General features: G+C 43.8%; 1 protein-coding gene across 1 annotated transcript in view; it reads right to left on the bottom strand.

Annotated features, from left to right (window-relative positions):
- LOC144104110 (neuropeptides capa receptor-like) overlaps positions 1-16,158 on the bottom strand; it is a 297,938-nt gene that overhangs the window by 178,946 nt on the left and 102,834 nt on the right. The gene's annotated exons all lie outside the window — the stretch shown is intronic.

Here is a 16,158-nt window from a genome sequence, read left to right on the forward strand (position 1 = left end):
CCTTTTGACTTTCGTGCCTTTTTTGCAACTTTTCCTGTTTTAGTATCATGGCATTTGCTCTTGTGCGCGGTCCCTATAGAATGCATATGCGATATTGTTTTGATTCGCAATGCGTTAAATTTTGATTTCTGACGTGATTGTATGCGAAACTGAATCCAGGCTGCTTTATCGCTACAGCGTGTCGTATAAGCAGCCGTTCATTCTAGCGTGAAAAAATGCGCCGCTAAGATCCCAACGACACTTTGTGCAGTTGTTGTTGTTGTTGTCGTTGTTGTTATCCTCATACTATGGCACATGCCCACAATGGGGGGGCACAGAGAGTTTTTCAGGTAAATATTTCCTGGACAAAAATAAAATGAATGGTAAGGAAGGAAGAAGTAAACAAAAAAGGAACAAGAAAATGAAACGGGAAATGCATAAAGCACGCAGGAGATCGAGACAGATGATTATAGCCGAGTAGTTAAATGATAATGATAATTGTAAGAATAAAAATAATATTGAAAAAATAAAAAAAAATTAACAAGGTAGCCGACTTGATTCCATTAAACAATTTTGGACGGCAGTAAAAACAGACTTGTGGCTGTACCCAGGTATGGTGGCTCCAAACTACAATATGACCGGGCTGCTCAAACAAAGGTCAAGCTGTTGTAGCGGTTTCTCTAAAAGCCATTTTGTGCAGTTCCTACTGTTTGCCCATTCCTTCATTTTCTTCTCTCATGGACGGCGTATTTAGGGACAACAAATCTCTTAGCGGCACCGTGCGGTTTTACGATCTCCATAGCATCCTGCGTGCCTTTATCATGCCTGTTTACAATCAGTGTCTTCGTCTAGTACTTTTGTATCATCGGAAATGTTGAAAAACAAAGTAAGAAACAAAGTCATTACCCTTAGTTTAGAGCTTAAAGAACGCAACAATGTGCCATTTTGCGCTACATTTACCATGCTGCTAAAATCACCTTCCGGTAAGAATAAGAGGAGGAAAGCCTCTTCAACTACTGATGCGTTAAAATGATGGCTAAATGTAATAAAAGGATTAACTGATTGTAATAAATAAATTCTTATTCCAGGACGCTCTTCTGGTAGTTTTACTGAGCACTTACAAATGAGGCCTGCAGAAACTCACTTCATTTGAACTGCTTCCCATTCACAAAGTCTCACTCTGAATTTTTTTTTCTGTGTAGTAAATTATTCTGACCGGCTAAAGCATACATACGTTCGGCATATACATGTGGTCACCTCGGCTAGGCACCTAATAATTAATCAGACTCCTCGCTGAAAGAAGTTGGTTGACGCTTAGTAACAAAGTGTTGTGTTTTTCCCAGTGCTCCATTTTTTTTCCTCTATCCGCTATGTTACTGAGGTGGAGTGGCAGTTACCGTTTCTGATGAAATTGTTACAGCTAAACACGTTAAAAAAGCATGGCTGCGTATTGACCTGGGCTTGATTAAGAGAACCGTGAGGACGGTTTCATATCGTCACGAGGCTAGGCGGTCGAAGAAAATTTCGCTCGTCAAGTGCCATGGCACAGCGAAAGAAGATTTATAACGGGATAAGGGGGGGGGGGGGGGGGTTGGAGTTGGTCGGCGTGGGTTAACGTTCCTCAGCTCATACGGGCACTTTGCTCCCAAGAACCCCACTCTCTTTCCAGCTCTCTACTCGTCGCCTAAACGCAGACAACTAAACGACTGAGTTCTTACGTTTTCTGGGGTGAAAAAAAACGTCTAAAAGGAAGCTTGAGGCTTCGCTCTAGGATCTCAATGTCAAAGGCTATCATACCAATTTTACTAATCACTGTTGAAGACCTTTAGCAAGGCATAGTTTGAGGCCAGTTGGCAGTTGATAATAGGGGTGAATAACAACAGAAAACACTGGACAGAGGCAGTTGACAACCCGAGGCTGTAATAGCACTGCGTTCAGTTGCTACTATCACGTTATGTTGTCCACTGCCTCTGTCACGCCCCCGGGGTCAGCAAGACATAAGAGACGCATATTTTTTCCAATTACCATCGCAACGGTGGCAATGTATATTTCGCACGAAAAAAAAAAAAGAAAGCGTTAAAACACGCTTGCAGTACTTGCTCGCTATAACGATTATAAGACTAGCATGGACTGCACAGCCATCATGGCCAAGGTCCATAAAATAACTAGGCTTATGCGGAATTGGCTGCTTATGAAGGTCCCTTCTTCGAGAGCTCCCAAACATTGTGTATGATATCACGCGATCATAAACTACAGCGAGATGCAGAGATACTGAGAGAATCTTAGTAAAAGTTTACGTTGAATTCTCCTGGCATCTAATTACCCAAAAATTATTTCCTTAAGTAGGGCATGTTGTAGCACGTGTCGCGCATAAGTGGGGTGCAGTGAAGCCGCCTGAGCCTTAGGTTGTTGGCGTTATTGATTTATCGAACCAACCTGGCAGCGGCCATAACGCGTAAGCAAACAAGTCGGGCGCCGGCTGCATTAATGGCGGGTCGCTCTAGAGGTAAATAGAAGGCGCCCCTCGCGTGACCAGCGAGTGGTCCCTATTTTCTACCGGGGCCTTCCGAACTCTGTAATTCCCAGCGACATCGTTATGCTTTTTACAACTACCACGTCCGAGTATCTCAGGCACGCTAGCTTCGTCGATAATCCTCATACGCATCACCTGTGTGCTGGCTAATAGACCAGCGTCACGTTTCGCAGGGTAAACAACTGAATATGTAACGTGACTGGTGGCAATAACTTCCGTTAACTACTTCCCGTTGTTGATCTACACTACACCGGCGATGATCTCGCGCCCGACATCTTGTTATTCTCGTGCTTCGCGATCACGTAAGCTAATGGCTATTCCATTAACGTACTTTAACTAAATCTTTTTTATCTTTTTTAGTAGGACCTCTTGATCTTCAGCGCTAGTGTCCATAACAGTATGCGGCGCTTGACTGCAACGCTGACGCTGTCAAGTCTTTTCTTGTGTCTCTTTCTCATGTTAGTCAATTTTTTTTCATGTTTTGTGCTTGATTTTCCTGCATTTCTGGAAAGAAAAAGCAACGGCTAAATGATATCTAGAAACGCAACCTGAAGGAGATTTTTACAGAAGCGAAATAAACAACTAGTACCGCTAGCGCAGATTTGCCACTCCACGTCGTATGATAGCCTGTATAATTTTTTTCCGTACGTAACTTGAATGTAAACAATAATTGAACACTTATTGCTGTATCCTTATAATAAGGTCGCAAAATCATAGCCTGAAAATGTTGCCATTTCGTTAATCTGAATATAAGATTACTCTGAGGTGACAATTTTCTATGATCATGACAGAACTATACCACTACCATATCCAACATTTCTGAACTGAAGAATTTTTGAGCGGGAAACCTTCCTCTATGAACGCAACTTTTTCATATAATGTAAGCTCTCACTATAACAATTAATATATACACAAATCACCCGACGGCAGTCTTGAATTTTAAGGCGATAGCCTTTAATGGCTCACACTTGCGTTGTCCGTCCGTCCGTCCGTCCGTCCGTGACGCTATTCAACTCGATAGGAAAAAAAAAAACTCTGTGCACGATGGAATTCGAACCACCACCCTTCTGTTCCGCAGCCGAGCGTGCCAACGACTACGCTACTTGCTGCTGACGCGTATGTAGATCTCCTTGCCTAGGACGCTGGAGAGTGTTTGCAGAAAGGCGTCGAAGCAGACGGATGCCTCCCAACTACCCTCCAGTGTCTTTAGCATTTAAGATTCACAAACAATTGTGTACTTCATTAACACCTTAACCCCCCACATCAGTGCCACAAGCAGCAACGCCGCCCTAAAGGCTTTCGCCTCACTGTACTTTAGGTCAATGAAGTGTCCCCCTGAATTTTTTTTTCTTTCTATTAATGTTTTTGATAACTGTTTTGATGTGATCGATGGAAACACTTGAAAGGAAATATTTTTGCTACATATCAGAACAATTAGCCATTTATTTATTTATTTATTTATTTATATATTTATTTATTTATTTATTTATTTATTTATTTATTTATTTATTTATTTATTTATTTATTTATTTATTTATTTATTTATTTATTTATTTATTTATTTATTTATTTATTTATTTATTTATTTAAAATGCCCTGCGCGTACAGATGTACGTTCCGTAATAATTCCGCAGAGGTATCTTACAGTTTTTCATTTTTTTTGTGCGAAATTGCTGTACATGTGCCAGCGGGTAGCCACGTGCAAGGCGACATAAATTTCTATTTTATTTTTTCGATTTAAATGTGACCTTCGTGCTATGAAAGAAACCTTTTTTTTAGAACAAACATGTCTTTCATCATCGCTGAACTTGTATAATCTTAGTTCTTTGTATTTTTTTATATGACAAGTACTTAATCGAGCTGCTCGTTGGCTATTCTATTTCGACCACAGGTATCCAGCTCGCAAATGGCAAAGAAGGCAGCGTGAAATAGGGTCTGCGCAAGCCAGGCACCCTCCTCGCCAGTTTCAATTTACAAGGCGCAGCTTTCCAAGAAACAGTAAGCTTTTATTTCTTTTTCTCGTCCCAATTTCCTTTGCCTATCGTGAGTCGTATAATGTCTCCGGCTTCAGTGCCAGGCCATTAGAGGCTCACATACATTTCTCTGTCGAAACCTGGCGCGGCTATTCCGTTGACTCAGGTGGCGATCCAGTGCAGCGGAACTTGACGCTTTATACAAGCTTGTGAACAAAAACCTAATAAAATGCTGAACACTGAAAAAAAAAACATCTTTCACCCCTTCTTTGAACTGAACTTCATCGCGGAAAATGGTAACATAAGCATTGCTAAAACAAACTCTCTTTAATTTCTCAATTCTCTGCGGCTTACCAAGAATGAATGAGTTCTGTCCAATCGGACCGCGTCGTTTCGAAATGTTGCTGCTTGTCTGTTACAACAGCCATTTTTTTAATGTTTTCTTATCATGTCTCTCGATTTATAATTTTGCCAGCTCTTAAACGCGCCCAGTATTAACCGGTAACTTTCTTTATGAAGCCTTTTGCAAGCATGCTGAATAGTGGTAATGGTCATGACAATCTGACGCACAGTGTAATGTTATGAATAGTAATAATACAGAATTAGTGGCCACCAAAAATAAACTTACTTCCTCAAGCAAAAACATTAAGGATATTGCCAGTGATATCGGCGCAAGAGAAGAAAAGAAAAAATTTAGTCGCAGTCAGGGTAATGACACAATTAGTTAAACGTTATATAATTTAAACAGAGCTTAACGATTACACCGAGTAAAAACCGCGTTGTCCCTATGCACTACGCTACGAAACAGTTTCCCTGAATTACAAAAATTAGGCAATAGCAAACTTGAAACACACGTTTATGATTAGATTCTGTCCCGTGCATGCCAGACTTTAGGATGCTGACCTTGTAATTGATTTTCAATCACGAGTTTATAATAAAGGGAGTAGTAAACGCGCACTGTTCAGTCCAAAGAAACTCGTTAATTAACAAAATGAATTTTCGCTTGCAAAAGCTAATACATGAGCTATGATGCAATCTCAGTGAAAGTCTGCTCAATAACATCTACCACCTGGTGTTCTTCAATGTGGGCTGTAATCCCAACATATGTGCGCTTTATTTATTGTGCTCCTTGGCCTGGTATCTCAGCCGGAACTTCATTTCAAGCAGTTAAACGTGATTATAACTCAGGTGTGTGGAACACGGGTACAACGCGTGAACCCGTCATACATGAGTGGCATGGTCCAGGACATTTTACGTTGAATTTCTTTTTAAAAATAACTAACCACAGAAAAACAAACAAACAATAAGGAGTATATTGTAACACTTTGATAAGTTCTAATTGCCTGGCCAATCAAGTAGAGCACGAATCCCAATGAAACATTCCCTATGAGCCACGCGTATGCGGTTACATCACTACAGAATCGGTATGCTTTGAAGAATGTGCAAAATCCGTGTGCTTTCCATGTGTTTCCAATGTAGCTTCCTCGTAATCTCAGAAAGCTATGTGCACGGCGGCTTCATACTGCGAACATTCGGACATGTCCGTGTGCTCTGCCCGCGTGTTCATTAGAGATTCCGTATGTTCCGTATGGTTCATCCGAAAAACGCGGAATACACTAAGAATTCCATATTAGCCGTGGAAAAAAAAAAACTACGGAATTATGCAAATCGTCATATAGAATGTTTCAACAGAGAACTGTGGATAACTAAACGCGGAAGTGAGGCGGGCTATCCGCCGAGAAATACGGTAGAACTGCCGTCTCCAAGCTGGCTGAATTTATGAACACGTGCGACCCTGAGGAGAGGACGCTTGTATAACAGCGCTCAACCCTTCATGCCGGAAGGAAGGCCTGTCGGAAGCCTAACGTTCCACACTTTCAGACCTCGCGTGCGAAAATTATCATTAAGCCAGCCTAGAGTGACCTAACTATACGCCGGGGTAATTAACGTGACTCGACGCGACTGCTTCATCCCACTTAGTATCCGGTTAGCGAGTAAGGTGTACCGGGCCGTGTTAACCCGAGCATCGCAACGGTTCTTCACTAAAGCTGCGCCGTTAGTTTTAGGAGCCGTTCCTGGTTTGAGCTACATATTGTAACAGAGGCACTATACCTCATTCACTCGAGAACTACCCATATCTGAACGTAGCCTAGTTTCCCGCTCCCTGTCAACAACTGACTTTCGCTACTCCGAAGGAAAATGCAGCGGGTGAATATTTTAGGCGTGAACTCAAGTTAAGTATTTCTCGGACAAAAAAGACTAGATGAACCGGAGCAGGATATGCGATGCAGGGAGCACATAAGCAATGGTCCGTTAGGGTCACTGAGGAAAAGATCAGGAGTGGGGAAATTGAGGAACGAAAATGTGAGGAAAGAGCCGGATAATGTAGTGAGTTGGGCGGGAAGATGATACTAGGGGAGATTCGCAGAGATATATCATAGGCAGCTTTAAGTAGAGATCACGAAACTACCATTTAAACTACGACGGATGTAATAGGTCTGTTGATGGCAGGCATAAATTGATTGACGAAATTTACATATCACCCTACTGTCCATTCTTCTCAACCGGCATCCTAGGAAAAGGGCGTTCACTTATATTGAAATAAACACGGTACATGACACGCTTCTTACTACCACCTTTCGTCTAACGCACTCATTGAACTTCTATGAAATTCATTGCCAAAAACGAGCACCACGGTTAAAACGAGCCAGCATCCACGTACAAGAAGAGTTCTGCGAATAAAGTTCCTACACGCGTCTATGGTGACCACTTTCAGGGGCCGTTTTATGACCTGGCAACGCCTCCTCAACAAAGCGCTAAAAATAGCATAAAGCTGCGGGAACTCCCAGCACCCCAAAGAGCTGATCGAACGCCCGCGCGGTCTAAAGTTTTTACGGGCACTTTAACCGACCACGCCAAATTACCTGCTCCCCTGCATAGCTGGATTATTACGGGCTTTTATACTGTCTACGTCTAGGAGAGCTTAAGTTCACCTCTTTGTTCTCGTATCACTCACTCGAGTTTCCTGCCAATAAAAATTTTTCCCACATCCTTCGCTTTATTCCTTTGCGTTTCATTTTAATCTATTTACGCTCGAGTTGAGCTTTAATGGCGTTTTCAGCCCGTACGGACAGCGTTATTACTCCTTAGCGCCATCCTCCAAAAGATCAATACACGCACGTGAAAGATGTACCTTAAGAAAAAAAAAGCATACAGCTTGCTCCACCACCTAAGTGTATTTCAGTTGCCCTAACTTACTCGGTCCATTTTGTTTTCTTTGTCTTTGTGATTGTCTTTCGAGCACGTGGCGCATAGAGTTCAGTATTCTCTGGCTAAAATCCGGAGCTGACTACATAATTTTGATAGGTTTGCTTCAAAAACGAGATTTAAAAGATTCTCTTTGACAATTGGCTTTTTAATGGGAAAATAAAACCAGTGATTCGCCGCGCAGCACCATAACTGCCTAGAACAGGTGACTGTTCACACATCTTCTCAACGAGGCCTCTTTATGAAGAAGTCTATAAAAACCGGTGGTATATTAACTGGCAGCAAGCCTATCACAAGATACGTCTTTAGGCTTGAAAGTCACGAATACCTCTTTAGCTTACCAACAAGAACTGCCATTAGTCGTGAAATGGAAGCAACAGCATGCGGACAAAAACCGATGACAGTTGCCAGGATAGTCGTCACGGGAAGAGGTTTCGTAGTACAGCGTTTGCTATCATTACTTGAATTAAACGCTGTACTACGAAAACCGTTTAATATCATTACTTGAATTGACCCGCCGCGGTGGCTCAGCGGTTAGGGCGCTCGTCCACTGATCCGGAGTTCCCGGGTCCGAACCCGACCGCGGCGGCTGCGTTTTTATGGAGGCAAAACGCTAAGGCGCCCGTGTGCTGTGCGATGTCAGGGCACGTTAAAGATCCCCAGGAGGTGGTCGAAATTATTCCGGAGCCCTCCACTACGGCACATCTTTCTTCCTTTCTTCTTTCACTCCCTCGTTTACCCCATTCCCTTACGGCGCAGTTCAGGTGTCCGCCGATATGTGAGACTGCGCCATTTCTTTTCCCCCAAAACCAATTATTATTATTATTATTACTTGAATTCATAAGATTTAATCATTACATTCAAGACAATGACGAAATGGGCGCAAGACATTTGGAAGAGATGCAGCCTACGTCCTTATTTCTAGGTCATGATCTTGACTGCCTCTGTCATGGCCGAGTATGGCTAACGCATAAACCTTTTTTTTATTTTATGCATTCTTAATCCTTAGCTTTTCCACCTTTTCGGAAAGCTTTGAGCAGGAGTCTTTGCCGGCTGAAAGGCAATTTAGTCACTCACGCCAGTCGTGTTCCTTTGCGCATGCGTAGTGCGTACGTGTGGCTCTGCGGTTCGTAATGAATCTTACCTAGGATGATTAATTTTCCCTCACCACCATCACTATCACTTGTACCTACAGCGTGTGACGTAAGGATTTGCAGTGACCAATGTCACTCCCACACTCTAGTATCAAATAGAGATTGACAAATCGCGAAGCCGCAAGAGACTGAACGGAGAAAAGGCTTGTTACAAAATACATCTACTGTATACTTTTCTGTCTTTAGACATGAAAAGGTAGTTTATTTAAATATTTAATTAAAAAGTATCTAAGTAAAGCTTTTCGAAAGTTTATCAGCCGAACCATTCTTCAATATTTAAGCAGAGTTGAGTGTTCTTAACAGCTCAGCAGGACTCGCTCAATCTTTATTCGTATAGGATGAGATGTGTGCCACCAGAGACTCGAAGGCGATCTAATTTCAGCAGCCGAGAAACCAATTAGCCGGGTGTGGACTTCGGGATAAAGCCACGCAAATTGGGCGGTGATTAGATCGGGTCTGACGCAAGGGAGAGGTGCTGGTGAGTCGGAATGGGCCTCTACCAAACCGAGTCTCTACGTCATTATCGACCCGGTCGGTAGAAGTCCTGACTATTTTCATATTTCTGCGGCTTAAATTTTCCAAAATGCCCTCTAGAATTGCTGGCATATAACATAGTTGCTTTTATGGCCAATTGGTTGTATATAGGCGCATAGTTCATTCCCTATACTTTCATAACGCATAACCACACAGAACTACATAGGACTACTTAAGCCAAACATACACAGAAAGGTTCGTCACGTAAAACTCCAAGGCGGCGGCTGCGTTCTTAGGAAGATAATTTAATCTAAACACTGATTTTTGCAGGCACCTGCACCTATTCATGTAGATTAACCCAGAAACAATTGGCATTTTTTATTAGGAAAAGATGCACAGGAAAGCCGCATGATCATGTCTCTCTATTAAAAAAAACAACGCTGAGTTGCCCGGTGCTTGTTGAATGTTTGAGACGCTGTAACTAGCAACTAAACATCGCCAGCAAGGCGCTGTATCTTGTGAAGTCCCTTATTCTCCATCTGCGCGCCATTCGCGAGCTATAATTACGAATGTCTAACACTACAGTGAGATAAAAAATTTAGAGAAGCAAAAGAGAATTAAATTTATTGCAGATACAGAACGTCGATACTTCTTTTTATTACGATGAGCGCAAAGTATTGCAGGCAAAGGTGCAATTTACAATATGCACCACCATCCCTTATCGCATGTACACTATATAGCCCCTTTACTATCCATTCATCGAACGCGAGTGCCTCTGGCTAAACATCTCGTGCATAGTGGGCCGAGTATGTTGAACCCTGCACATGGATGCAACTCGGCTTGTGATAATGGCGCAGGCGATTAGGATGATGATGATGATGATTATGATTATGACGATGATGCGTACCCTGAGCATCTCAATGCTATTTTATATGAGCATTTTCATGTTTCAGTAACCACTGCTGAGCGTACGCAGTGATGCACACAACTTTCGCGTCTCCTTGCAGATACACTGTGTCCGTTGAAGGAACTTGGGGCGTGCTCGATTATGGTTTAGGGCGGTGATCAAAGTAAGAGGAAAAACGTTTACGAGCAACTCGTACGTAATCGCCCACGAGCGCGCACGCCATCCTGCGTTTTGATCACATCCTACGCTTTCTCCATGTGGAGTCCATTACTCAAAACAAGCAATCGTAACATTCCCGCGATGGTTGTAATTCGTCGCGCGTATGTGAGAGCGGTTTCTCCGTAATTACGCAATATAAGTGGGATAAACCTTCCGAACAGACCCGACCACTTTATCGCAAGGCGCATTCGCTAAATCCCGCTCCCTCGTTACCCGTGCTTTATTATTCCTTTGGTTTTTTTTTTCTCTTCTAAATCGCGAGTGGCGTGACTGAACGCGTTATTGGAAAAGCGAGATTTCCTCCTGCGCAGAATGCGTATGACAGAGAAATCGTCTGTGCAGATTGTTCTAAGCGCAGTATTTTGTGTATAAAGTAGTCCGAAGCTGCTTTCAAGAACAGAATCGAAGTACCTCAATTCTGCAAACTGACCCAGACTTGGTTTGCTTCCTGGAGTTTTTCCGGACGATTCGCGTGTTACCAGTAACAGACAAAAACAGTAACCAGGACAAGATACTCCCAAGACAAACAAAGAATTCAGTTCTCCTTCACGATTTTGTGTACTTCAGTGCTTGATATAAATACATTAATGAAAAATATTTAGTGCACGGACAAACCGACATCAAACAGCTTTTGAGCAGTCCGATACTGAGAACTCCGACTAGTTTCCGGGAACTTTGCCGAATGATCTCTGCGCAACCAAAAAAAGAAAAAACAAGATACTCCCAAAACAAACAAAGAATCCAGTGCTCCTTCCCGATTCTATGTACTTAAGGCTTTCCAGGTAAATAATGAAAAACATTTACTGCTAGGACAAACAGACACCAAACAGTTTTTCAGTAGGCCGGTACTGAGAACACCGGCTAGGTTCCAGGAGTTTCGCCAGATGATCTCTGTGTAATCAATATTAGACAAAAAAAAATAGAAACCAGGACAAGATACTTTCAAGACAAACAGAATTCAGTGCTCCTTCACTATTCTGTACGCCGAAGTGCTTCCAGATAAATAATGAAAAGCATTCGGTTCTTGGACAAACAGACACCAAACAGCTTTTGAGCAGTCCGGTACTAAGAGAAAATTCAAGGATGACGATGCTCTCTGCTCGGCCGTCAAATGAGATTCGCTGATTTCGATAAAGTTCTCGCAAACAAGGCTATTCCTGATATCTGCTGGGGCATGTTAGGCAAGCTTTATATAGCCGATTCCTTCTACTGCGAGTTTCAATAAGTCAGATTTGTCAAAAAACCTCCGGGAGGAAAATTCGAGAACTTGGATTTGTATATTAGCGCAAGCGGGTCCGAAAAGCGCTGAACGCGTGATATACGTACAAACCACACTGTGTAAAATATTAACTATATCGTATGATCACAGTAAACCAATTCCAGACCTAGCGTGAAAACGCCGCGCTCGCCAAAACAGCATCCTTGGGAAATATTAGTCTAGTAGAACTGGAGTCAATGCTGAGCTCTTACGTCTCTCTGAGTGAGTGCTTAAATATCTGTTATTTGCTTTTGCTGTGTTTGTTGCAAACTTATTTTGTTCTTTTTTCTTTGTTTTTGTGAGTGAGTGCTTCAATAGAGTTGTTATTTACTTTTGCGGTGTACATCGCAAATCAAGCTTATTTCTTGTTCTTCTGTCCGTGTTTATTCATATCTCTTATCTACATTGTATTGTGTACTGTTCTCTTAACATTCACGGCGTTTTTATTCGCTCCTTAATGTTACTTCTCTGGACGCTTGTATTTTATTTTATATGCTGCGTAATGTTTCTGGTTGTGCTAGATTTAACTGTATATCGCCGGACCAAGAGAATGCTGTATGAATTGCTGGAAAGGAGTAGCCGGAACCGCTTTGCAGCACGAACCACTCCTTTATTCTTCCCGTAAATTAAAACAAAAACCTGCCTTAAGCGCCACGGAGGCATCAGCAAAGCGATGTAAGAAACACCCTGCAGTTCGAGCCACTGCAATCCAGGTCGAATCGAAATAGACGCCAGGACCAGAGCAGTTAAAGCCGCCGAGGCAGAAGCGGAGCGACGAAATTGGCAAGCCAAGGCAGCACTCAACACACAAGCTGCGACCCAGACATTCAACAAATAGTTTGTGAACAACCAATTCTGCTGCAGCTGTTCGGTATGCGATCAATAGCTGTCAACGAACGATCCCTCTGCCGTGGTTCTGCCGCAGTAGCCGGTACCCTCGTTGGAGTTGTCCGAACGTTAGCATTGAAACATTCACGCTTCAACTGTTACCATCCGACGAGTTTCGCTAAGTCTCCGCGTCGTATCAAAGCGCTGGAAAACACAATTCATCTTTCGACGAGAACAGCATGCAGCCTACAAGGCTAAGTGACACAGCAAACCGCCTAAAACTCTGAATGAGACTGGGAGGAACTCTTAATTAGGAGAAAGACGTGGAAATTAAATTAGCAGCTAGGCATACAACACGGAGAGCACATTACCGGTAGTCTCTTGGGAAACGGAGTGGATTATAAGAGAAAGCAAACGTAGCAGTGGTTTGCATGTTGTAAGATGGGCGCGACGTTAGGAAATTTAAGGAGATAAGGTGACCACAGCTTGCAGAGGGCCGTATTAGGTGCAGCTCACTAAGAAGCGCCTTTCTCCGACAGAGTACGCAGCTAAGCTGATAATGATGATGATTATGATGCTTAATTAAGGCTGCTAAAAGTTTTTTTCTACCAGACGGATACTGCCAGCTGCGATGAACGGTGCCCTGCCAGCTCACCCGAGACTCATTTAATCTTTTCAGAGCAGTACACAGCACCCTTCACACGTCGTGCTTAGTGTTACACAAAGGTATATAAGCTTATAGACATGGCTTTAGGGAATCAGGTAATATTTTATGGAGGCAGTAAAGACGAAGACAAGTCCTCTGGCCATAACGTTGGCTATAGAGAACTGAGGCTGTCCCTCAACCATTCCTTTTGTACCGATAGCTACATTACGGTAGCATTTCGAGCCTTCAGCGCGGCGGCACCGTGGCGGTGGCGGAGCCTCCACCCTGTGGCTGCGCCGCCACCCAGTCACGTGGTTGGTCCTGTGGTGCGGAGAAGCTGCCGGCGGCGCGGCGCCGTGGCTGATCACGTGGTTTGTCACGTGGTTGCTCACGTGACCAGCCACGTGGTGCGGAGCAGCTGCTGCTGCCGGCGGCGCGGCGCGCCGGCGAAACCGAGTTGCCACAGCTGTGTGGGACGAAGATGAAGAAGGAACGCCCAGCAAAACGGAGCGGCGAAAGACTTGATTTCGCAATTCAACAGAGCAAGTTCCACTCGGCCAGCTGTAGCTATCGCGTCACTCCAAGTTTAACCGGAGCTAAATACCGCCAATTTTTTTGTTATCAAGAATCTTACCTTCCTGTCCTCTCTCTGCCGATGGTCTCATGGATGCAGATACTATTTTGTACATAACCATGGGTGGAGTGAGCGAACGCTTGGAGACGCAATTAAATCATATTCACGCGTTATACCAGTCTATTCTGACTGTAACTTCGCATAATATGCACAGTAGCACAAAGATGTAAACAGCCACACAGTACAATCTAAAAAACAATGTGCGAGTTCGGCATGTAAACAGCTGTACGTGAACTTGTAAGGGTTAAGGAAGCAGAAATAACAAATGTAAGCTGACAACATATATTGATTACAGCATTCTGACGGCAAAGAGGCTAAATTAAAAAGAAAACCTAGCTTTCATAGCCAGGAAAGTAGAAAATGAAACACATACGTCGCCGCCACAGGATGTGCTCATTAACTAACGGCAGTGATATTAGGCACATATATTGATTTGTGGGGCTTGACTATTTGGCAGTCTATTTCATATCGGGGAACACAAAGTCACGATGCACAAGGCATCATCGTCAATTTCACGAGTTTGAATTTCATGGTGGACAAAAATATACCACGAAATTAAATGACTGCGCAAGAGATATAACGTGACCTTGTGATGTCATCACAACCGGCTCTAATGGGCCATCCTAAATAGTAGGAAGAGGTCACGCCACCCTGTGGCGTCATCATAACCTGCTCACCGTGTCTGGTGGCAGTTTGGCCACCGGTTCGTAAGCAGCCTGCCCAGCACGGCAGGTGGCGCTTAAATTAATGATTAATCGAGAGAGGTCACCATGTGACGCCATCGCAACCTGCCCACCAGGTTGTGGCAAACCTACTTTCTAGATAGTAACCTAGATACCATTATAGTACACGTCAGGCGCAACAAGGGGCCCTCCGGTGTTACGAAATTTGCAGATTGGTCGAGAGAAGTATGACGTCACAAGTTCATATGACCTGTAAGGAACCAATAAAATGGTAAGTAAATTAAGTGCTTGAGTTCAACAAAGATTGTAAAGAATCGAAATCAAAAATTACAAAACAATGTGACATATCCAAATGTTCACGCCGTCACAGCATAGTGGGTGCGTTACTGCAGCTAACAGCCTGAATATGGCGGTTGATGGACAGACAATTGCAAAGAAACAGACGAAAACACACGCAGACGGTGCAACAGAAGCGGCATCATCATCATCATCATCATCAGCCTGACTACGCCCACTGCAGGGCAAAGGCCTCTCCCATGTATCTCCAATTAATCCTGCCCATTAGCAGCCGCGCTCACCTATGCCTACAAACTTCCTAATCTCATCCAGCCACCTTACTTTCTGCCGCCCCCTGCTACGCTTACTTTCTCTGGGAACCCACCCCGTTACCCTTAAGGACCAGCGGTTGCCTTGCCTTCGCATTACATGCCCCGCCCAAGCCCATTTGTTCCTCTTGATTTCGGCTAGGACGTCATTAAACAGCATTTGTTCTCTCACTCACTCTGCCCGCTTCCGGTCTCTTAACGTTACACCTATCATTTTTCTTTCCATGGCTGGCTGCGTTTTCATTAACTTGAGCTGGACCCTTTTCGTTAACCTACACGTTTCTGCCCCGCAGGTGAGTACAGGTAAGATACAGCGGTTTCGTACTTTTCTCTTGGGGGAGATTGGTAAACTGCTATTCATGATCCGAGAGAACCTGCCACATGCGCTCCACCCCATTCTTATTCTTCTAGTTATTTCCCTCCGATGATCCGGATCAGCGATCACTACCTGCAAGAGCGGTAGTGACCGCTAGGGTCTTGACCACAATTGCCTTGACGGGTCAGAGATAAGTTCCGCCGTCAAGCAACGTTAAACCAGCCTCGTGCGGGAGAAGCCCATTTGTGGCCCTTTTTATGATGGCGCAGCATGCCGAACTCCCTTCGAAGACTGAGACTCTCATCTGCTGAACTCTCGTAGAGTGAACTCGTTTAAACTTCATCGAACTGGGAAACCAGAAGATCAACTGAATCTCTCATCTGAATCATGAATCACCTTTGCAGGCTGAGTATTCGAAACTGGTTTTGTCCCCCGTAGGGTGCAGCGGGGTTTGTGGAGCCTCTTCCGAGCACATACCCGTGAAGAAGCCGGGCGCCAGGCCGGGGGACGCTTGTATCCATTTTTACCGGTGGGTGGCCGGCGGTGGGTTTTGAACCAGCCACCTTCCGCAATAGACATATTACTTTACCGTTTCCAGCACATCGCTACCAATTGTGAACTGCTGTTCCCGTGCTGAACTGTTGAACATTGCTTTGGTTTTCTGCATACTATCGTATTCCAC

The sequence above is a fragment of the Amblyomma americanum genome, chromosome 9, assembly GCF_052857255.1.
Source record: "Amblyomma americanum isolate KBUSLIRL-KWMA chromosome 9, ASM5285725v1, whole genome shotgun sequence".
Taxonomy (NCBI): domain Eukaryota; kingdom Metazoa; phylum Arthropoda; class Arachnida; order Ixodida; family Ixodidae; genus Amblyomma; species Amblyomma americanum.